Source organism: Alexandromys fortis, unplaced genomic scaffold (assembly GCF_014885135.2).
Source record: "Alexandromys fortis isolate MF-2015 unplaced genomic scaffold, M_Fortis_MF-2015_v1.1 scaffold_201, whole genome shotgun sequence".
NCBI lineage: Eukaryota > Metazoa > Chordata > Mammalia > Rodentia > Cricetidae > Alexandromys > Alexandromys fortis.
This window is the reverse complement of record NW_026068087.1, coordinates 1,429,433-1,452,743: the sequence shown is the minus strand read 5'-3', so window position 1 is coordinate 1,452,743 and position 23,311 is coordinate 1,429,433. Positions and strand designations below refer to the sequence as shown.

The window sequence follows — 23,311 nt, the reverse complement described above, 5'->3', positions numbered from 1 at the left end:
TTTGCCCTCTTTGGCCAGTTCATGTCGCAGTTCTGAGGTTTGACAGGATTTAGTTTTCTTATCCTTTTAGACGTGGTATTGAGTATGTTTCCAACGCACCCTCAAATCTGGCTGGAATTGTGTTCTAACCAGTCAGGAGTAGTCACACACGGCACTGTGCCAAACGTTCGCCATAAGTGAGCACGCGTTTGCCCAATCTCCTAGCCATCCCCAGCCTATGAATGGCACCAGAGCAACTGTCCATCCTAACGCACCGCACCGACACGGGGCTTCCACCTGGACAGGAAGTAAACCTGTGCTAGACTCCATGACTCGGGCTGCTTAAGCAGTAGCCTTACTGATGAGCCCCATCTTCTAAGAATGCAAATGCAGTGCTACTTGCTTGGACTGCAGAAAGGATTAAATGAAAATAAGTAGGAAGTAGGTACAGTCCATGTAGATTTGGCCCCCACCAAATTCTGTTCTTTCAGGCAGAATCCTAAAAGATCAAACTGCCATTCGCTTGCCTTTCTTTCAAGGGAAACACAAAGCTCCATGGTATTCTTCTTAGTTGCTAAGCTAATTCAACTGTCTACTCTCCTCTGGGTCTGACCCTTTCAGGGGACAGCATTGTGACCTAAACGTTTCTAATCCTGAAGGCATCATCTCTCCCAAGTCTTTTGACCACCTCCTTACTCCCTTCAATCCTTTGGTTATTAAAAAGTTCCAGAAATCTGAGCCTGTGTTCTTTCTAGAATGCATTTATCCATACAGTGAAAAAGGCTGCCCTCCCCGTGTCTCTGCCTTACCTATGGAATGCTTACCTATGCCATGCCTGAAATAGCTTCTGCCATGTGTACTTAGCATGTAAACTGTAGAACATTGTCTTCCTGTGCAAGCCAAAGGATTGGGTTCCATGAAACACACATTTCTCTTAAAGAGGCAGACATCTTCAGTCAGGAATTTGGATGAATGTCATGTTTTATAAAAGAATGTTATCTGGCTGACATCAGGGTCCCCAGAAACTCATTTAAGGTGACGTGTGGCTTTCACTCGATTGTGGGAATCAGGTGGACTGTCTGCCCACTGCAAGCTGCTTTCTGCTGATGTTTTATTTCTCTTGGCTGCAAACACTTGTGCTCTGCTACAGCTGGGCTGCCTGGCCGGCTTGGGGTGGGACGACTGCCAACTCGAGGTAGAGCCTGTTGGAAGGCAGCCTAGGAAGGGCTGGACAAGAACCACTTCCTTCTGTCTTCTGTGTGCAGCCCCTGCTCCTTGGCAGCCTGGCCCTTCCTCCCCACAACATTTGATGCTGCTGCCATTGACTGTTCTCTTTTCTGTGACTTCAGTGCTACCAGACTGTGGCCAACAAGATGGAGTTTTGTTCCTTTGGTTCTTTCTGAAAGAAAGATCTAAATAAGTTCATGTCTAAATGATTGGACATGAGTAGTGACTTAGTTTGTGTCTTGACTTCAGAGCTGTCTAAAAGTGTGTGCCTGGGCTTCTGTTCCTTCCTCCTGATACATGCTGGCAATTGAAAGGGGGCATTTATGAAGGTCTTTTACAAAAGCTAGGGCCTGGGAGGGAGAAAGAGCCATCTTCCCCAGCTTGCCTATATTGTCTTATGATCTCTACACTTGCCTTGCTGTAGAGCCTTGTATGGGTGGTCAAAAGATGGCCATCTCACTGTGTGGCCACCGCTCCAGCCGAGCCTTTCCTCTGGGATTGAGGGAGGTAGCTCTGCATCGGCTTCCTAGGGAGAGGTGTGTCTGAGTGTGTGCACTACAATTCAGATGTGGGATACAACGTTCCTTTCTCTGGTTTCTAGAACTCCGAAGACTGCCCCTCCAAGTGGCCAGTGTGATCCCCTGTTTCCCCTTGCTCCAGCACACAGTGGTAGCCGGAGGAGGAAGGTTCGCACATCCAAGGTGTCTGAGCGTTTCCCACTTTGGGGTCTGTTTCTGGTTAATACAATTCTGTTTGGACGATGGTTTGGTTTTTTGGGGAGTCTGCCTTGTACCCACTGTCCGTTTCCACAGATATCATGTGAAACAGAAAGAACATACAAGCTTTAGACGTGTGACAGGGAGGAGCCCCTTGTTCTGTGCTGGTCCCTCCCTGCAGGATCAAATTGTTTTGCTGAGGTAAATATTTCATCTCTCCTGACTTCTCTGTGCATATACTTCAGAAATCCCAGCACAAGTTTACTAGCTTGATATGAGCAACAAAAAGTGACTGTTCTTCCCACCGAGTGCTGCAGATCCCAGTGTGTGTGTGTGTGTGTGTGTGTGTGTGTGTGTGTGCACGTGTGCATGCATGTGCATGTGGTGTGGGGGAGTGTGAGTGTGTGTGGTGTGTGTGTGCACATGTGGTGTGCGTGCGTGCGCATGTGTATGGTGTGTATGCGTGTGTGGTGTGTGTGCATTGTGCATGTGTGTGTGGTGTGTATGTGGTGTGTGTATGATGTGTGTGTGCATGTGTGGTGTGTGTGGACATGTATTTTTAAGCACATATGTTTTTTAAACAGAAGCTTAAGTATTTAATAGAGTACTGTTAGCTCAGGCGCAGTGCTGTAGAGTGGTTTTCTACAACTGAATCATCTTACAAACCTGTGATTGTAATCTTCTGAGTGGCCCTTCCCAGCTCATGGAAACCTCTACTGAGCTCTCTGACTCACACTTGACTGTTTTATATACTTTTTACGAATGCTATCACGCAGTATCCACTCTCTTGACTAGTCTATTTCACTTCGCACAATGTCCTCAAGGTTCATCCATGTTTATCTCATTCTTCTTATTGTTGGATAAGGTTTCTTGCATGACTACCCTGCAATCGTTTCCATTCATCCACTGATGAGCATGTAGGTTGTTCCCTCATCTCGTCTCTTCTGAACAACCCTGCAATTAACTTGGTAGTGCAAAGCCCTCTTTGAGAGCTTCGTTTTAATTCTTTTGAATAGGTACTCACTCAGGATGTCAAGAAAACTGCATATCCAGATGCAAAGGATTTAAATTAAACTCTTATCTTATACCACATCTGAAAATCAACTCAAAATGGATTGAGATCTTGAATACAAGGACAGGCACTCTAAAACTCCTAGAGGAAAAGAGAGAAAAAACCGTAAGACATTGGCTACATTGGTGACTTCATAGATGTGATGCCAAAAAAGGGCAACAGAAACAAACAGGAAAGAGTAGGACCACAAGACCAAAAATCTCCTTCGCAGCAAATGAAACAGGCGATGCAATGGAAGGTGACACGTGGAACAGGAGAGAGTATTTGCAAACACTTCCATTCCTGCGGCCCCTCCTGACCTCTGTGGTTCTCTGGGAGGCCTTTCATCACTTGTCATAGCCCTCACAGGACCGTCCAGGGACCTCTGTGTCTCTCCCAGCCCTCTGTCAGGCCCACTAGTCTAAGCCTAGTCCTAGCTCTCCACCAGCCTTCTGCCTCAACCGCCAGGGTTGGCTATACCAAGAGTGATTTCCTCTCCTAGGGCTTCTATAACAAATCACAACAGGATACTAGAAATCTGCTGATCTTCCTCAGTTCTAGTGGTAAGGGATCCAAAGCTAAGGTGTCAATAGGTTGGATCCTTCTAGAAGGGGTGTAAACACTTCTGGAGGTTGCCAGCTATCCTTGGCTCTCCTGACTCACGTCTGTACCTGCCTCTACATATGAGTGCTTTGACAGCATGTATGTCTGTGTGCTATCCATCCTTGGCTCTCCTGACTCACGTCTGCACCTGCCTCTACCTGTGAGTGTTCTGCCAGCATGTATGTCTGTGTGCCTGGTGTCCACAGAGGCCAGAAGAAAGCATGGATTCCCTGGGACTGATGTTATAGACAGTCATGAGTTGCCATGTGAGTGCTGGGAATTGAACCTACAACCTTTGGAAGAGCAGTCAGTATTCGTCACTGCTAAGCTCTCCTGACTCACGTCTGCACCTGCCTCTACATATGAGTGCTTTGACAGCAGTACCTACATCCCCTAAACCCATCTCTTCCTTAAGAATGCAGCCATTCCATTAAGGCCCACATGAATCCTGAATATCATTATTGGAACTTGTAATTACACCTGCAAATATCTTGCTTCAAAAAAAAAAAAACATTTGTAGTGATGAGGGAGGTCAGCCTTTCTTTTAGGAGAACACAATTAAAATCACAAAGGAAGAAAAGTCTGGAGCAGGTGCTCAGATGTTCTGGGTTCTTCCTCAGCCAACTTGATGCTTTGGGAACTTCATGTCATCTGCAAAGTCCTGCCTAGGTCATCCACACTTCCCCAGACTGCCTAGGTCATCCTTATCCTCCCAGACCTCCTAGGTCATCCTCACCCTCCCAAATCTCCTAGGTCATCCTCACTTTCCCAGATCTCCTAAGTCATCCCCCCCCTTCCCAGATCTCCTAGGTCATCCCCACCCTCCCAGATCTCCTAGGCCATCCTCACCCCCCTCCCAGGTCACCTAGGTCATCTTCACCACCCCCAGGTCATCTACTTCCTTGGATCTCTTCTTTGTGATGAAACCCATTTGACAGCAGAAGTGTCTCTCCATCCCATTCTCTCTGCCCTGGCACTGAGGGTTAAGCTCAGTGCTAAAACCTCTCAGCTCTGCTCTGCGTGTGCTGTCGGCACTGAAGACAGGTTTCCCAGTGCCTGTGGCTGGAACATTGCCGCACTGTGCTGAGGACCCAGTGCATGCAGCAGAGGGAGTTCTTCATGCACTGTGGGGTCCTCCACTCCTGCATACTTGGAGCATTCTTCTCCCTCCTCACAAAGATCAGAACACTCAGGTCTCCTTCATGTAGAACTTCTCCTTCATGTAGGTGGCCATACCAGACCTTTGAGGGAAGGTGTTAGGTTTAGAGTTATGGACTGGCAGACTAATCCATCTTCCCCAAGCAGACTTCCTGGTCCTTCTAACCGAGCGATTTAGTGAGCATGACTCTCTTAAGAGAGAGTAATTACTCTGTCACACAGGGACATCAGCCCCCTGTGCATCTATCACTTGTATCTATTGTGAATTCTCTTTCAACCTATCAGAGATGGTTAACATGTCAATTGATTGATATATTTATGATTGGTGATTATTTATCTAACTTTTAGAATGTGAAAGGGTCCTACTTGGGAAGGATCTCTGGGTGCTCTCTCTCTCATTTTGATGATACCATCATGAACAAAATCAATTTGTTTTTTTTTTTTTTGATCACTCAGTTTTCCTTTTTTGGGGGGAATTCCTCTAACTCCCCAAAGGGCAGTTATATTTAAGATTGGTTTGAGAACACTGGCTTTGGCAAAGCCTCAGAAATGAGGAGCTGAGTTCACTTCTGAGCATTTGCATGTTAACAGCCCAGTAAATAAGCGCATGGTTTTAAAGGGACAAGCTATTTACCATCTGTAGTGCTTGCGTGTCTGCAGCAGGGGAACCTGCCGTTTGTATGCATTTGAGATGAACTGGCAGATCAGACCGTGGGAGACCTTACTAGCAGAGAGAGAGAGAGAGATGAACGCATCCTGACCAGAAGTTGGTCCCTTGTGATACTGCCTAACAGAATCCCGAGGCATTTCCACGGCACTGAAAGCCACTGAAGACAGAACTAGAGACTAAGCTGTTGTAGCTCTGTGTGTCACTAAACAGTCACAGAACTGTTTCTAAATATTTCTGCCTGACATGAGGAGATGGCACCACCACACAGACTGTCGGCGGTTCTGGAGGAAGTTGTCGGAAAACAGAGAAACACAAACTGGGCATGCCTCCTCTCGGAGTTCCCAATCTAAATGTTCCCAAACTGAGAGTTCTGGAGCACCGGGGCTGTATCACAAGAGAGACAGTCCATACTCGACTCCAAGAGGTGAGCAGTGCGTAAAACACACGCAGCGCTACAAGTACCCTATGAAATTGCCTTCAGGGGCTGGGAAGAAGGCTCTCAGCAGGTGAAGAACTTGCTTCTCGAGTGCGAAGACCAGAATTCCAATCCTCAGAACTACGCTAAACACTGAGCAGGCATGCAACCCACTTAAAAATCCCAGCACTAACAGGCCGAGACGGGGATGGCAAGGTGGGTCAAGGTGGTCAATTAGCCAAATCAATGAGCTCTTGATTCAGTAACAGACAGATGATAAATCAGGTGGTGAGTGGTAGAAGACCAGACACCCAATGTCAACGTCAGGATTACACACAAACACCCCTACACACATGCCAATGGGCTACACACACATACACACACTCATATCTACACACATAAAAATGTGCTACACACACAACTACACACTTGCAAATGGGCTTACATACACACATACCTACACACATGCAAATGGGCTTACACACTCACACACTCGTACCTCCATGCACACACACACAAATGCACATGTAAACTGGCCACACACACACACACCACATTCATACCTACACACATGCCAATGGGCTTACACACACACACATATTCATGCACACATGCACACACACACAAATAAAATTGCATTCAGCTTGTTGCATAAGTTGTCTAAGGAAACATAAGTGAACCTCATGTTTGGACTTGGATCCAATCCTCAGGTATAATGGTTAATCTTCACTGTTAGCTCAGCTGAATTTGGCACCCTCTAGGAAAGACATTTCTCTGCATGTCTGTCAAGGGACGACCCACCCCGAGTATGGGTAGCACCATTCCAGGGCCTGTGTTCCCAAATTGAACAAACAGATAAAGAGAAGAGTGCATTGTAGGTACCAGTGTTCCCCTCTCTGTGTCCTGAGAGCCAGTGCGATGTGACTCTCCTTACACTCCCGCCACCATGCGTTTGTGTCACCGTGGATTTTTCCTCCCCAAGAAGAATAAGAAAAGAAAATAAACCTTGCCAAGTTGCTTCCTGTTGTGTATCTTGTTACAGCAGTGACAAAGGTAACAAAAACACCAAGATGTAGTACAGCATTGTGCATGGAAATTATCCAAAATATACAGAATTCCAAAATAGGAAACACTCCGGGTTCCAAGCATTTTAAATAAGGTGTAATTGTTATACAACCATAGTATCAATCGGCTGACCTAAAATACAAGAAAGAGACAAGCACAGAAAGAAATGGCAGACAAAGATGAGAACAGATGGGGAAGGGTGGTCCCACCCAATGGGAATAGAAACCCAGTTTCCTCCAGAACACAACTGTGAGCAGGTGAGAAAGATGCAGGCTCTGCTTCCATCAGAACTGAGAAGCTGGGGGAGCCAGAGGGAGACTCTGTTTTAACATTCATGAGAAAGGTTTCCTTTTGTTTATAAAATACTTCATTTAAATCATTATCTCTATCTCTCTTCCTCTCTTTCTCTGTGTGTGTGTGGCGCGTGCACACGCGCGCATGTGCCTCAGTGTATGTATGTGCACCGTGTATGTGCAGGTGACTCCAGAGACCAGAAGAGGACTCAGGAGAGTGTTACAGAAAGTTGTGAGCTACCCAGTGTGGGTCCTGGGAGCCAAACCCATGTCCTCTACAAGAGCAACAAGCACATTTAACCACTGAGGCTGTCTCTCCAGCCACTAAATCATATTTTTTCTCAAACTCATAAAAAAAAAAAAACTGAGTCTGTGAGAAAATCAAGCCAACTGATTTCCATAGTGCGATGACCTCCCAGGAAAAATGAGATGGGACAACTGGGCTGTTCCACCTTTGTCAGAGTAAACTAAGATTATATGCCTAGAAAGACGAAATGAGCTAGCAATTGAATAAATTCTTAAAGGCACAGTTATTAACGACACCCCAGGAACCCCGGCTGTTGGTGGAGTCTGTGGTCAGTATCAGGAGTTTCCCAGCAGGCTTTGATAAGAAAATCAAGCTTTTCTGACAGCAAAACATTCTGAGCGAGTCTGGGTTTACAGAGGAGTCACCTGTGTTCACTGGGAGAGGAAAAACAAGCTAACGCCACCAACTGGTACCCTCACCTTTAAAGTCCTCTTAAAAACGCTGAACCAGAAGCATTTCCTCAGTTTATTCCCTAAGCTTTTTAGATTGAGTCTTGGGCTTTCCAAGCATGCTTCACCAGTAGTAAATATCTGTGTCCATTCATGCATGAACAGACACAGGCTCAACTTAGTGTGGGGGCTGAAGATTTTTATATAAAGCTTAGAGCTTCAAGCCTGATGTCTCATTCAAGGCTCAGGACTAGAGCCGTTTGGGCAAGTCTAAGCTCTGTCACAGGTGTAAAGAAAGTACCAAAGCCTCCCAGGTGCAATACAATGTGGGATTGTTCCATTGTTGGAGGAACAACATAGCATCATGGGATCCATTCACTGTAGGGGGGTAATATAACCCAGGCCTTTGTTCTTTAAACCTCCACTTAGGCTCTCTGAATCCAAGAAGTCTGAGAATGAGAGGAACAGGGGGCTTGGTAGCTCTGCTTCCACAGGTCAGAGTGAACCAGACTCCGGCATCTTAGTTTTCATGTTAAAAATACAATTTTGTTGTAGGAACTTTAAAATGAAATGAAGCTATAATCGCATTACCTGATTATATAAACACTAGTAAAACAATGGTATACATTACTCTAGGCTTTTCTTTCTTGTACATTTATACATTTTCAAAAATGCTATTGTGTATTACATGCATTTTGAGATTTCTTCAAACTTTTGAGCCTTTATCTAAGTCTGTACTGCTGCAGTTCTGTTGTCTATAATGACAATTGCCAAATGCACAAAAAAAAATCTGTTCAACAAACACAGCGCTTTCTAAAACGCACTTAACCCAGAAAACCATGAAGAGGCAAATATTATATATTCAGGTTTTAAATTTTATGCTATAAGCCTCTTCAAAATCCAAGCAGGAAACAGCTTCCTAGGCATTTTCTTTATATATCTCTAAATATTTAGCCACGTACTGGAGAGTCCAATTCAAGATATAAACCAGAAAAGTGTGCGCTTAGAAACCAGTATCTTTGGAAGGGCTAAGAAATAGGTCGCTATAAGCTACACACTATTTCAAGGCCTCACGGGTGCATCTGAAACATTTCAGGAAGAATAAACAGCTTGACTGAAGACAGAAGACACTTGAAGACTTGGGAGATCAATTGAGTGTTTTTAAATGCTTTTATTTTTTTTCAAACCTGAGAGACAGTCGAGTCTGTAGGATGAGAGTGGGGGTCCTTTTGTCCTGGGAATATTAAACCAGCACCCACTAGAGTCTCAGTTTCTTCCACATAAAATGATTCTGCATGAATTACAGTGGCAATACCCCTAGCCCATAGACAGACCCATGAGTGTCTGTGTGGGGGGAGGGACATCTCTGTCACTTCATGTCTCTGGGCAACAGGAAACAGCCTGGAAGTCCATGAGCAGTGACTGACCCTGATCCTGAAGGGCATGACTGCTTGACTTATTTTAAAAACGAAATCAGATCTGATGTTTTGCCTTATGAGAGAGAAAACTCCTTTCAAAGGAACGCCACAGTATTCTTAACAAATGGGATAGATCTTCTCCCCACAAATTAAAGGCAGCAAAGTTCCCTTGTGATGAGTTTCTAAAAATGTATTTGAAAGCCAAATGCCTGAAAGTCAAACTGTAGGCATGTTTAAAGAGTTCTACTTCCAGAGAGCTCAAAAATGTTATAGAATCTGTAAATGTAACTAAGGCATTTGTTACTTAAACATATATAAGATTATTTAAATTATTAAAACAATATAAAAATGTCTATATCGAGATCAGGTCTTATCTCAACTGCAAGTCATCCAGATCGGGACTTCTGTGGAGGTGGGGGAAGGATAGGTTTGTACCAATTGTATTTAAAGGTGTCAGATAAGTTTTCTTGAAATTGTTCTCAAGAGAAAATTGTGTACCAGTTATCTTCTCTAGAAGGGGTCTGTGAGGCGGTGGACCTTCCTAGTCCACTGAAAGGAAATGCAATATTTGTGTTTCTGAGACTGGCTTAATTTGCCTGGTGTGATTCTCTACAGTTGCATCCATTTTCTTTCAAATGCGCGCTTCTTCTTTTTGGCTGAAAAGTATTCCACTGTGTGTATATGTGGTACTTCCTTTCCCAGTTGGTCTCATCACTTAGATATTTTAAAGGTTGCTTTGATAACCAGACTGCAAAAATCCCTGACATATGTTAACTTGGAGTCATTCAAGTAAATACCCATTTGGTCACATGAGAGAGCTATTTTTAGTGTTTTGAGAAGGTTCCATCCCGATGTCCACAGTGGCCACACCATTTTATGCACACACCAGCAGCATGTTAGTGTCCTCTTTCATCTGCATCCGCAGAGACTTTTGTTCTGGTTTCTTTTCTTAAAAACTGCCATATTGACGTCAACGTTATTATTGAAGGATGTGTATTAATTCCTGGCATTCTGTTAATCTTTGTAGTGTTTCCTGTCCTTCTATTCCTCACCCATGTAGCTACTCTTCGAACATGGTTTCTTTTTTCTTTCCTGTAGCATAACAGATATGTTCATCTTCCTCTCCAACCCAAAGGATTCACTCAAGTATCTCCAGTAGGATTAGTGGTCATGAATTCTCTCCACATGTTTTTAATCATACACAGTTCTTTCTCCTTCAGTGATAACAGATAGTTTTGCCTAATTCTCTCCTGTGGGTTGGAAATTATTATCTTTGGGTTGGAATACACCATTCTGTGTTTCCCTGGTGTTTATAGTTTCTGTTCAGAAATCTGTGTGACACTGATGGTCTGCCTGCACATGTGACTTCAAGTCTTTCTCTCGAAACTTTCAGTAGTTTGCTTCACTCTCTGCATTTGGCATTTTAGCTACAGGATGATGTGGGGAAGCCATTTCAAGTCCTATCTGTTTGATGCTCTAAAGACTTCCTGGGTCTGGATGGTCACCTCTTCCTCCACATTTGAGTCTTTTATTTGTTTAGTTGGTTCGGTTTTTTTTCCCTTTCAATATTATATTGTTTAAGACTTTATCTGACTATTCAAATGCATCACTCTTGCCTTCTATCACCGGTATTCTGTGTTCTACTTGATCCATTTCAATTACTGGGTTCCTTATTTGACTTCCTGTGGTGTAATTTCTAAAATTTCAACTTTTCAGTATTTATATCTCTTTTGTGAATTTCTGTTTCATATCTTCTATTGACTATTTTATGTCCTTCATCTGCTTGTTTTTAGTTTCTTTAAATTCATTTCAGAATTTGTTTGTAGCCTCTTTCATTTTGTTAAATATTCATATAATCACTTTAAATTCTTTGGGATTTAATCAAACTTGTTCCCATTGGAGTCCATTAGGATGGAATTGGTATTTTTCAGGTGGGGTAATAGGCTTTAATTTTTCCAAGTTGTTTTTTTTAAATTTTATTTCTATCTTGGAACTTCATCCAGGGTTGTTTTGTGGATTGGTTTATGTCATGTGCTGTAGTAGAGTCAAGGTGCACGTGTCAGAAGTTAATCACTCGGCGTCAGGTGTGATCCCCATACTATTCCCAGAGCAGAATATTATACGCATAAGTAACCAAAACTGCTATTTAGGCCCATGTGCAAATGCCATACGAGCCAGTTAAAAACACCAGTCCCTCTGCCTTCAACAACCAATGGAGAATAAAGGAGCAAGATGTAGCCTAGGAAGGACTAAGGAGAGACTGTGGATTGCCTGTATAGATGGGGGGAAAAAACTGTCTCATTTCTGCTCATTTATCCCCTCAGAGCTGTCTAGCGGCATTTGATGACTTAAGGTACTGGGAGCCCATTATCTCATTTGCTAAGTGTCCTGCTAAAATACAGGCAGGTGTGCCTCTTTAACAGGCCTCATCGTTCGGGATTAACGAGTTTGGGGTGTATCTTAAAAAATCCAGAGTTCCCAATTTCCTTTCATTGTCTTCTAGAATGTGCATACCTTCTAACCTACAGCAGCAGCCTTTTGCTGTGACACCAAGGTGTAAATTTGTTCCAGTTCTCTTACAGATACCCACAGGTTCCTGAAAAAAAGTTCTGCTGCTGCATCAAAAACGAGGCCCAGAAAAAAAAAAAAAACCTAACAGTCTCCAGAGCCTATTTTAACCCCACCCGTTTTACAGGTCACTCCTGCTGTCTGGGCCAAAACAAACTCACAACGCCTCTCCAGACAATGCCAACACCTGTACCAGCTCCTGGGACTTCACCATTGGTACCAACTCTCCTGGATCAAGGACACCTACCCAATAAAATCTGGTTCTATCTGCTATTGTGTCTCACATATACACCCGAGCCTCACCTGTACAACCAGGGCACTTCTCTGTCCCATTCTTCCTGGCAGTGAATGACTCATGGCTAGCCCCATTCACAGGGCTAATAATAACAATATTTTTTCTCCTAGTCACCTGCCTTCTCATCTCCCTGAAGGAACAGCTGCCTGAGGTCTCCAGGACAACAGCAAACTGGATGCTGCTCCAGCCACACCTCTCGCTGAGTGTGAGTGAGCCCACCAACTCCCAGCTCTCCCCTCTCCCATGTCGTTCCATGCCCGCAGGAAGTAGCCAAACTTGAGCCGACACCCTATATCCAAGGAGTCTGGGATGTTTGGGTGGAAGCATCACCCCAGCTCCCGGCACCCATCCATGGAATAGAGCAGGAAGTTCCATTTCAAGCCCCCTTCCCTGAGAGTTACCTTGGTCTGCACTCCACTTCTGGAAAAAACCACCAGGCAGTGACCCCTCCCCAGGGAGGGCCAGGACCACTTCCACAGGCTGCCACCCAGAAAAGGACACATGGTTTCCAGGTTTCGTGTGGTCTCCCCTTTTTTCTCTCCCCCTCGCCATGCTTTTCCCAGGCCACCCGGGAGCCCTGCATTAAACATGGGCATCTTTTATTCGTTCTAATTTGGTTTAATTGCAATTATTTGCATTGGCAGACTCATCTTAAGAAATATTCCTAACATTAACAATAACAAAAAAACAAAGCATAAAGAATGTACATTAGTTTTCTAAACGTCACATCGATCAGAATTTTCCCCGCGGTGGGGTAGATTTTAAATTATTTTCTTCCATGTAATATATCATATATCAAACTGTACCTGATAAGGAAGGTTCAATTTGCAATTCCAGTTCAAGCCTGTACAATCAGGTTTAGCGTGTTTATCAGTGATTCTCAACCTGTGGGCTGTAACCCTCTTAGGGTGGCGGAACGCCCTTTCGAACGGGTCACCTAAGACCATCAGAAAACACAGACATTTGCACTATGATTCATAACAGGAGCAAAATTACAGTCATGAAGCAGTGAAAATATTTTCACGGCTGGGGGTCACCACAGTATGAGCGGTATTAAAGGGTCACAGCATTAGGGGGGTCGAGAAGCACTGGTAGATACGGTCCCCAGAGGAGTGTAGGCAAAGTGGTGCTGTGCTGAACCATGTGGCTCTCGGTTCTTTTCTCTTCATTTCAGCCTCGTGGTGGAGGAGAGAATGGGGATCTTTGCTGGGGGTTCCTGTCGGTCTCCGCGGCAGGGACACACGCAGCCTTGCAGGGTCACACGTCAGCCTCGTGGGACAGGACCGAACCCCCAGCTTTCTGCCCGTGGGTGTGTATCAGACCCTTGATCCAGCTTTTCTCTTGGGCTGTTGAATGGCTGATGTGTGGGGCTCGTGTATAATTTTTACAGTAACATATTTTTTTCATTTTTCATCTCCTCTTTTTTGCCCTAATCCAGAAGCCATCTCTGCACTTGCCTTCCTCCAGAACTCCACAAGTCTGTTGAATGTACATTCAACATGAGCACGCAATGATTCATCTACATCTCACTTCTACTCGTTTCAGAAACAGCTCCTGGCTTCCCTGCAAACGGCGTTCTTATCCCTCCCAACCCCTCAGCTTGTTTTATCTTTCTTCCCAACATCAATCCCAAAGGAGCTGTTATTTACATAATTGCTTGGTTTTTGGTATGCAATCTACTTCCAACAAGAGTAAAAGCTCCTTGGCATCAGTACTGGATGTGTTCTGACCACTTCAGTATCTCCGATGTCTCGAATCCAGCTGCTTCACAGAAGACGCTCTGTAAACGCTTAATGGAAACACGCTTGTCCTGACATTTAATATTAACAGAACAAATGGCTTATAAAGTTTTGTCGCAGGCCTGTCTTTATCCAAAATAAAAACTTTGGAAAAGCACATTTTAGATCATGTTAGAAGGTGAAGAAACAAGCCTGGCAGAAGGAGAAAGTAGAAGTCCCGCGAGAAAGAAAGGAATCTTCAGAGAAATGACGTCACTTTATTCTTTCTTATTATTATTTTATTGATTGATTATCCTCGTGTATGGATACCTTACACCCGTACATACCAGGTCTTCCCTACGCAGAGCTCACTCTTTGCTTGTATGCAATAATCCCTTACTGAAACTTCTGGAATTCAACTGGGCTTTTCATAATTGTTCTGTCCCTGCAACAACTGTTTACATCAAGCTTGAGCTGAATCAAATAACTTCTCCCAAGCTTCAAGTCCAAGTACAATCAAAATTGCATTCCCTTCTGCTTTGTGACACTCCACTCATGGCTGTGTTCTGGTAAAGGCCATTTTCTCTCCTGCCACCCCCCACCAGCCACCTGCTTCTTCTTTCCCAGAAACTATTTCTTTTCCACCCACTCAGCTCTTCGTCTCCTCCTTCTTTGCCTTCACTTTAAGGTGGCCCTGATGCCTGCACCTATAATATATGTTTTCTCTATGCATCTCAAAGGACGCTGCACCACCTCAATCAAGGAACCCACTGCACCGCAAGGTTCCTGCCTTCCTGTCTTCCTCCACCAGCCCGGGTTATGAGGGCAAAGTTCAGGTCCGACTTATCAGTTGTGGACTCCAGTCTTGGCCTGTGCCTCGCAGATAATAAATGAGCAATGAAAAATTACAAAACGAGGCATGGAGTGAGTCTCCTTATGGGTGAAGAGAGACCAACGAGCGAATTTGAAATTGCACCTCTCTGCTTCTAGAGGAATGGTTCCTCCACATGGTGGTGTGAGCGCAGAATGGCTGCGAGCAGCGTGTTCTGCTGGAGGCCACATTGTCTACGTTAGAATAAGTTTGACATAACGTGACTCATCTGTCGTTCAGCCTCAGGTGTGGAAAGTCGTGAGCACACTGGAGCACAAGTCTGCCTCTTGTATTTCCTGGTGCTCTTTGGGAATGCAAGGTCCCTGCGTCATTTTAAGCACCATTACTTTTCCTGATCCCAGGACCTGGCAGGCCCAGGAGCCGTCTCTTCTGACTCTCTGGGGTGACTGTGTATGGAGATGCAGTGACCCCTTTGATCACTGTAGGACCCAAACCATGCTGCCAGATTTTCCACATTTGCTTTTTCTCTTAACCCCATATGAAGCATTTTGGCATGGACAGCTTTGCTTCTCTCATATGTATTTTTAATGGGTAAACACAAACAGATGAGTGTTCGCTTCAGACAGATCACCAAGAACTGTCTGTCCTAGAAACAATTCTACCCAAGTCTAACTAAATAAACCATGAGTTGGTGTCACCTGGACCTAGGCAGCTGCCAAGGGCCAATGTCCACGACAGTGGCCCCATAGCAGCCAGAGTCCGGATTGACGTGTGTGGCACCTGCTGCCACCGAGCGCCATGAGGACTCCCGGGGTCAGATTAGTCACCTGAGTCTAGGTTGGTGTCTGAGGACCAGGATATATCTACATCAGAGTGGCCTATACTGCTATTCCATGTCACGGTGACATCCAGGCCAGACTCATGGCGGCCACGGGATATCCCAGAGGAGTTCCAATGAGGATCCAGTGAGGATGGTGTGCCAGACACCAGAAGCCTTGAACCAGACCACTGAATCATTGCAATAAACATTCGCTAGTAAAGCTGATGGGACAGAGACGAATATTACATGGCACATTGAAGCCTCACTGCCACCAGGATGAATGAATGGGTGTTGGAGAAGCAGGAAAGAAGCAGAGAACGCTTTCTGGCGTGGTTTTTGGTTTGGTTTGGGATTTTTTGTTTGTTTGTTTTTGTTTTTGCTTTTGTTTCCTTTGTTTACTTTGATTTGTTTCCTTTTGGGGGGCCATCACAGGGATGAGGGAAGGCTATCGGGGAGCAGGAGGTAAGCAGAATTGGGGTGCATGATGTGAAACTCTCAAAGAGTCAATAGAAAACTTAAAAATGAAAGCAAAACAAATAAACAAAACAATGAGTTAATCAGGGTTCTTTACTGAATATTGATGAGGCCTCCTTACTAGAGAATGGGAGCCCCCAAAACTCCATTCCTAAAGCTCCCTACTTGCCTGTACCCAACAAGTATTGTCTGTTTATATAACCTTGAGAAGGGGCCTTGAAAATCCAGTAACTTTCTGAATTTCCCGAATCTACTAAGTTACATGAACCTTCTGAGCCTTTACTTACAAGGCCCCTCAGCTTCCTAAGTCTTATGAGGCCTCCGCCACCCCAGCAAGAAGGAATGCTTTAATTCAGAGGAAATGGCCAATACAATGGTTTATTTAACTGATGAAATCTCTAATCATTATTAGATGATTCCTTTGGTTAAGACACTGCCTTTTTACTTTGGGAGTGAACCAAACACAAGAAGTGGCCTTTCTGTTTCAGTGATTCCTGTGCTGTCTTTTCCCTTGCCAAGATAATAGTTATATACTGTCCAAAGCAGGATGCCAAGACAGAGCCACGAGGGGGACGATTCAATCATTTCTTGAAGAAAATTGCTTGGAGATTAAATCTCCAAACATGAGAGAGGAGAGGCAATTTGTGCTCAGGCTCATGACAGCTTGTCTCTCTCTGATGGCCAAGATATGAGACTAGAGTTACTGTACCCTGTGAGCCTTGGGGACTAATGCTGGCCACACAACACTGGAGTGAGTGGAGGTTCGTAGCCACTCTGTTCGGCACAGCCTTCCTGAAGTAGGAGACGCTCCCCTGGGTGCTAAGATTCCACTCACCTGCTGAAAATCCGGGTCCTCGCAGGTAGCGGTTGGTAATTTCCTTTCGCATTAGGCCAAGAGAAAGCACAGTCCCCAGCTCCAGTCACGAAGGTAGCATTGGAGGTAGGACTCTCAGTGGCAGTGGATAGTGTAGATTGCAGAGGCTTTGGAGCCCACAGGGTCTTCCTGGCCGCACAGCACCTCCTTGAGGCTTCCAGACGCTCTCTGGCTGAACATGTAGAAGAAGGAGTAGGTATTTCAAGAGCTGAGCCCACCCTCTAGGTCTCCAGAGGACAGCATATATGAGCCTTTGAGAACTTCCTGGGAGCCATCAATTCTTGTCCCCTGGGATCATGATCATGTGACTATCCTGGGAAAGCAGAGAATGAAGGATTGCCTAGAACAATGACAGTGGACATGTAGGCCTCATCCCCAGAAATGGCTTTTAATGGTCTAACTGTAGTAAACCTTCAACATAGCTGTTTGGTGGGCCTCTTCTTAATAAGGAACCCTTCTTGATAAGGAAGGTTAAATAAACACCTTAAGGACACGCGGTTGTGGTGTCCATCTTCACTCTTAGTCACGCTTAACAACGGCTCCCGTTCCCCGACTTTCGCTCTAGAAAGCCTACTTAATGCTCCCTGGAAAACTAGTTTGCCAGCGGATTTGGGCAACACCTATAACGGAAAGGTGAGGTGCACTGTTTTCTTGGTTTGTTTTTTGAGGCAGGATTTCTCTGTGCAACTTTGGAGCCTGTCCTGGAACTTTTCTTTCTTTTTCTCTTTTTGATTTATGGAACACTTTACGAATCTCCTTCTTCCCACCAAGGATGAGAGCTCCACAAACCTTTGTTCTAGTGTGCCGTGTACAAAAGAGACATTGTTGGACTAGCCGTAACCCACCTGTCTGCAAACTCAGTGTCCCCACTAGTGTTACTAAAGGAGCTCCGAGCCTCCATCTTTGAAGATCTCGCTTCCCTTTTTATATCTGCTCCCTTGTTAATCTGAAGCCCCAGACTGGCTTTTAAGAACGTGATTATAGCCAGGCGATGGTGGCGCACGCCTTTAATCCCAGCACTCGGGAGGCAGAGGCAGGCGGATCTCTGTGAGTTTGAGACCAGCCTGGTCTACAGAGCTAGTTCCAGGACAGGCTCCAAAGCCACAGAGAAACCCCGTCTCGAAAAACCAATAAATAAATAAATAAATAAATAAATAAATAAATAAATATGTGATTATACCTTTTTTTAACCTACCCCCCATCTGCACCTTCAGCTTTCAAGCTAACCCCTTTACCCTCTGCTCCTACTCAGACGCTGTTTGCTTTGCCGCCAGTACCCCATCTTGTGAACTGTGTTGTGATCACCCAGGTCTATAGATCTTCCAACAGCATAGCTAAGCCCAAGCTTGCATGAATGACAAGAATGTAACAAAGATTTGGACTCAAAAATAGGAATTGCAGCTCTCACACTTAAAGCTGGCTCTGGAAATGAGGAACTGGGAAGTTCGTGAGCCAAACTTCTCTTTGTGTAACCACCACTGGGCTCCGCCCCGTTCAGCTCGCAGCCCACCGTAACAGATCTAGGGGCCTGCGATCTCAACACTAGAAAGGGTGAGAAAACAGTCTGTAGTCACCCCACTCTCCTGTCATCCTTGCCTGAAATGCTGTCTCTATATTCCAAAGTGTCCCCCACTTTCTCTTCTCACAGGACATGTCCCAGCGCAACAACTGGGTGCCTTCACCATCCAGAGGCTAGTCTCATATACAGCGATGAAATCATGAGTCCATTTTCAAAGTCTGGGTTTGTAAGTCTAGAGTATTGCAGAACCAGGCTCCAAAAGAAAGAAAAAAAAAACCCTACCCATTTGGGCCTTGAACTGTTCTTCTGGCCTTCCTGGCAGTCTCCCCACCAGCCTTGAGGAAGACAGGTCTCCAATATCCCACCCCACTCCCAAGAACTTCCAGTTTCCTCTCCGGTAGAAAGAATCACAGTTTTCTACTTTGCAGACTAAACTTTCCTTAAAGATGAAATGCTTTCCTCTTGAAAGCATGTACAATACTGCCCAGGAGGAGAACCAGCTGTTTGGTGAGCATGCATGCCACAAGACCCCAGGGTTGGAATTTCTGCCTTTGAGAGTGTTTGTTATTTCCTTTAAGAACCAAATATCAATTGTAGTATCTTCCCGGAACAAAGATGTTTATCCCAGAGGATAATATTTATTCTGTTGGTGGATAATAACATCAAACAAGACAGGGTTTCAAGGTTCAGGTGCCTCTTGTTTCTCCACAATTTCAAAGATATTAAGAAAAATTCCTTGTTGGCAATTGAGATCAAAGAATTACAGATTTATTTTTCCCATGGAAGTCCCACAAGAAGGATGCTTCCTGAATGTATAGTCTGAAGGGGGCCTTCTGTGTTGTGTTTTATCAGTAGGATTACCTGGTTTAATTGAGGGAGAGGCCTGGTGAGCTCTCAGGGTCCCTCAGCAGGCATCCTAAAAGCAGCAGGGCCTTGGTACAAAAGCATGCGCTATGGTTTAAGGTAGGGCCACCAGTTCCAGCCCCACCTTCCTGGAGGCTCTAGGAAACTGTCATTCTTTCCCAACCCCTGCTTCCTTCTCAGTCCCTGGAGCAGGCAGACCCTGACAATGTGATTCTCTATGTCTTCACGCTTAGCCCTACAATCCAGATGATTTGTCCCACAATGTCCCTTCTCTAAATGTCATCTAACCCATGATGCACCACAGACCCTTTCTGGTGGGACCTTGTCCTTCCTTCAGATAGAGAGCGGTGCAGGCTGCCTTGCTGGTTTATTCCAGAGCTGGGTCAAGCCAGCAAGCCTTCTCTAGCCTTATCAGAGATTTGTCCTGTTTATCAAAGTAATATGATCTAGAGGAAGTCCTACAAGCTTTCTTGGTGGGAAAATAACTCCTGAATGTTCCTACATCCAGACACTGTGCCGGGAATGAGGAACTGTAAAGCCTGCTTCAGCCCTAAAAGAGCTCACAGTGCAGTTACTGAAGATGATGACCCAATGCGGTGGAAGAAAATCTGCCTACTTTAGGGGCACCAACCCAAAGAGGCTCCCACGGGAAGCCAGAACTCCTGTTCCCTGCTGACTAGCTGGATAGCTGAGAAGAGTTAACTTGCTTTAGGGACTTCTAAATATCGCCTGCTCGTTTAGGGAAGATGGAGGGAAGAATACTGCGAGTGGGGCACAGGCCCCTGCCATCCTGAGTCCCTGGAGCCCTAAGTTAGCATCTGGCTCAGAATCTCCAGAGAACGGACGCAGTGTGCCAACCTGATAACCCACATGTTGGCACAGGCTGTGGATAAGCTTGCTGGTGGCCCTTATGCAAAGAACCTGTTTGTACAGGACCAGTGGGGCAGTTTCTCAAACGAACAGCAGCCAGCCAGTGTTTAGTGAGGTGACAAGGCTCTGTCAAAGCCCAGTCTTGGCTGTGGGTGTCAGGCCAGTATGGACAGCCCGGGTGTGTATGAGAAGGGAGGGCCCCAGGACCCTCCACACAGACTCCCAAGGAAGTGCTCCTGCAGCGGAGGTGAGCGGGAACCAAGGAACATAGGCAGGAGAGGCCCACAGCACCTGACAGACCATAAAGGCTAGTGAAGCCTGCAGAAGGGACTCCACCCCCTCACTATGTACCCAGTTAGTCAACCCAAAACTGTTTGACCTCCCAAGGAGTTCTTGGTCCTTGATATCGACGTTTCAAAGAAAGCTCCTTAGCCTACGTGTCACCTCTGAAATGGATTCTGAAAATGAAGGCCAGCCGGTGGAGAGGGTACATGAACACATCTCAGGGAAGTTGAAAACATGGTGGCTAAAAAGTCAGGCTGTGGAGCTAGACTGCCTGGGTTCAAATCCTGGCTCCACTTTGTGCAAACAGATGAGAATCCAGTCTGCCGGCTTCTGGAAAGCAGAGATAAAAGAAGCAACTGATTCGTGGTATTGTTGAACTCAGTGGATACGTGCAACTCAGTTCATGGTCTACAAGAAGTTTTAGCATTCGCTGTTATTATAGGTAAGACACAGTTCTTGGTCGCCCAGATCCTCACAACATGAGAGGTACAAAGAAATCACATATGACCTAGCAGCCAAAACGTGAAATATGTGTAAATCAGTCCCAAACCATGTTGTCCTAGATCAGTGAGAATCACAAGAAGTCATTTTACACTGTATGGCCCATTAGCTCTAATTTCTTATTGGCTAGCTCTTACATACTAATTTAACCCATCTACACTAATCTGTATGTCACCACGAGGTCGTGGCCGACCAGCAAAGGTCCAGCATGTCTATCTCCAGCGGCAGATCCATGGCGTCCCCTGACTCCGCCTTTTAATGCAGTTTTCCCTGCCTACGTAAGTCCTGCCCTATCGGGCCAAGGCAGTTTCTTTGTTCATTAACCAATACAAGCAACACATAGACAGAAGGACCTCCCACACCAGTTGGTTCTGTTTTTCGGAAGAACCTTGACTAAAGCAGACACTAACGTTGCTAAGATTCAATTTTCTCACCTGTAGTAGACACTAACATTGTTAAGGTTCGATAGTCTCACCTGTAGTAGACACTAACATTGCTGAGGTTCGATTTTTCTCACCTGTAGTAGACACTAACGTTGCTGAGGTTTGATAGTCTCACCTGTAGTAGACACTAATGTTGCCGAGGTTTGATAGCCTCACCTGAAGTAGACACTAATGTTGCTGAGGTTCGGTTTTCTCACCTGTATATTAGGGTCCAGTTGTATTTTCCCGCAGGACTGCTACCGAGATTCAGTGAATTCCTATACATGAGCATCTGTCTGGTACCTAACACATTAAGGTGTTCACAAACGTGAACTCTGAAGGAGTGTCCCAAAAGGACACCCACAGTGTTGTAATAAGTCAGGCGCATTCCATGGTACAGGAGTGGGATGCACTTTATAAAGGCCTCCTCAGGTCTTCTAGAAGACTTACAGGACTGGAGTTTGTTTCCAACACTCTGGAGGGAGTTTAGGGATGTGATTTGTTTCTGACTGCCTGTCATTGGAGAACTAGGATTACTCTGAGCTATTTATCTGTAGTGGATTGGGTGGATATGCAAAAGATATGCCCAAGCCCAGACACCCAGAGCCTGGGAATGCGATTTCACTTGAAGATAGCATCTCTGTAGATAGAGGTAAAGGAAGGTTTTGGGGGATGGGTTGGTCCCGAGCGTGTTGGGTGGAACCTAAATTCCTTGGCAAGAGTTTTTATAAGAGAAGACAGGGAACAAAGAGGAAAAGCTGAAGAAGGCAGAGGCCAAGACTGGAGTGTTGTTTACCAGCCAAAGGCCTAGAATGAGGAAGAGAGCCCGGGGGACAGACCCTTCCGGATCCATACCAAGGAAGGTCCAGGCCTGCTGACATTGTCATCTAAATTTCTGCCTAATAGAACTGCGAGAAAATAACCTTTTATTGTTTGACATCTTTTGAGATAGTTCCTAAAGGCAACCCTAAGGTACTAACCCCAAGTCTCTGCAAATATCATGAAGAGGAAGAGCAAGCTGGGACAACTGGAGCTCCAATGGATGAAGAAGCAGAGCAGTGCTGAGTATCTAGGAGAACTGGCTGCTTGGTGTTTTGTGGCTTAGATGATGTTCACAGTTTGTGTTCAGCTGTGGTCATCAACAGTCTAGCTTCTGTCCTGGTGCACCACAGTCAAAGCTGACCTTTTCTGATGGTAACACATGAAACAGTTCCCATTCCACAGAACACCAGAACCACCCAAGGGTCCTGAGTACATCCTGTTGCCCTTCTGAGTGATAATGGGTTAATCTTCCATTTTAGCATTTTCTGCATATTAAGTTGTTATACATAGATTTTAAAATGTATATTTTCTCATTCTAGGAGAATGGTTCAAAACATACCTATGACACATTTACCTTGTGGCAAATGAATTAAAATTCACTGTGGCAAGTTTTCATTGTTGTTTTTTTTTTTCCTTCATCATTCTTCGGGTTGTCAAAGGAGCTGATGACAGTGTGCATCTGGTCATAAACCAGATTACTGGTGCATGTCCAGAAGTCTGCGGCTTGTGACAAGTGTCTGGGATCAGTCAGCTGGAGCAAGACAGCTTTCTCTGCCTTGAGAAGATGTTTTGCAAAGATTTCCTTTGCTCTCTGTTGGGTGAGATATGGTAAGATGTATTCATATTAAGCTGACACACCTGGGTTCTACAATGGCCTTCCTTATCCTAGTGCGTCTTCGCCAAGGTTCACCAACTCATGTTCTCCACGGGTGCTTCCAAACACTCTGTGTTTCCTTATGCACTAATCATAGCTGACTGTTGACAGAGGTTTCTGTCCTGCCCTGTCCCACAGTCGTTCAGTCCCAAAGAATCACACAGAGGTCTACATTAACTATAAACCAATTGGCCTATTAGCTCAGGCTTCTTATTAACTCTTATAACTTATATTAGCCCATAATTCTTGTCTGTGTTAGTGACGTGGCTTGGTACCTTTTTC

At 45.1% G+C, this 23,311-nt stretch overlaps 1 protein-coding gene and 1 long non-coding RNA gene across 2 annotated transcripts in view; one reads left to right on the top strand and one right to left on the bottom strand.

The window, feature by feature from the left end:
- The window catches only part of LOC126488682 (uncharacterized), a 51,567-nt gene extending 37,839 nt beyond the window's left edge, over positions 1-13,728 (top strand). The window contains exons 2-4 of the long non-coding RNA XR_007588778.1: positions 12,265-12,359; positions 13,329-13,463; positions 13,593-13,728. This is a non-coding gene — a long non-coding RNA (uncharacterized lncRNA). The remainder of the gene's footprint in view (positions 1-12,264; positions 12,360-13,328; positions 13,464-13,592) is intronic.
- Prkar2b (protein kinase cAMP-dependent type II regulatory subunit beta) overlaps positions 1-23,311 on the bottom strand; it is a 710,703-nt gene that overhangs the window by 535,429 nt on the left and 151,963 nt on the right. The window lies entirely within an intron of this gene.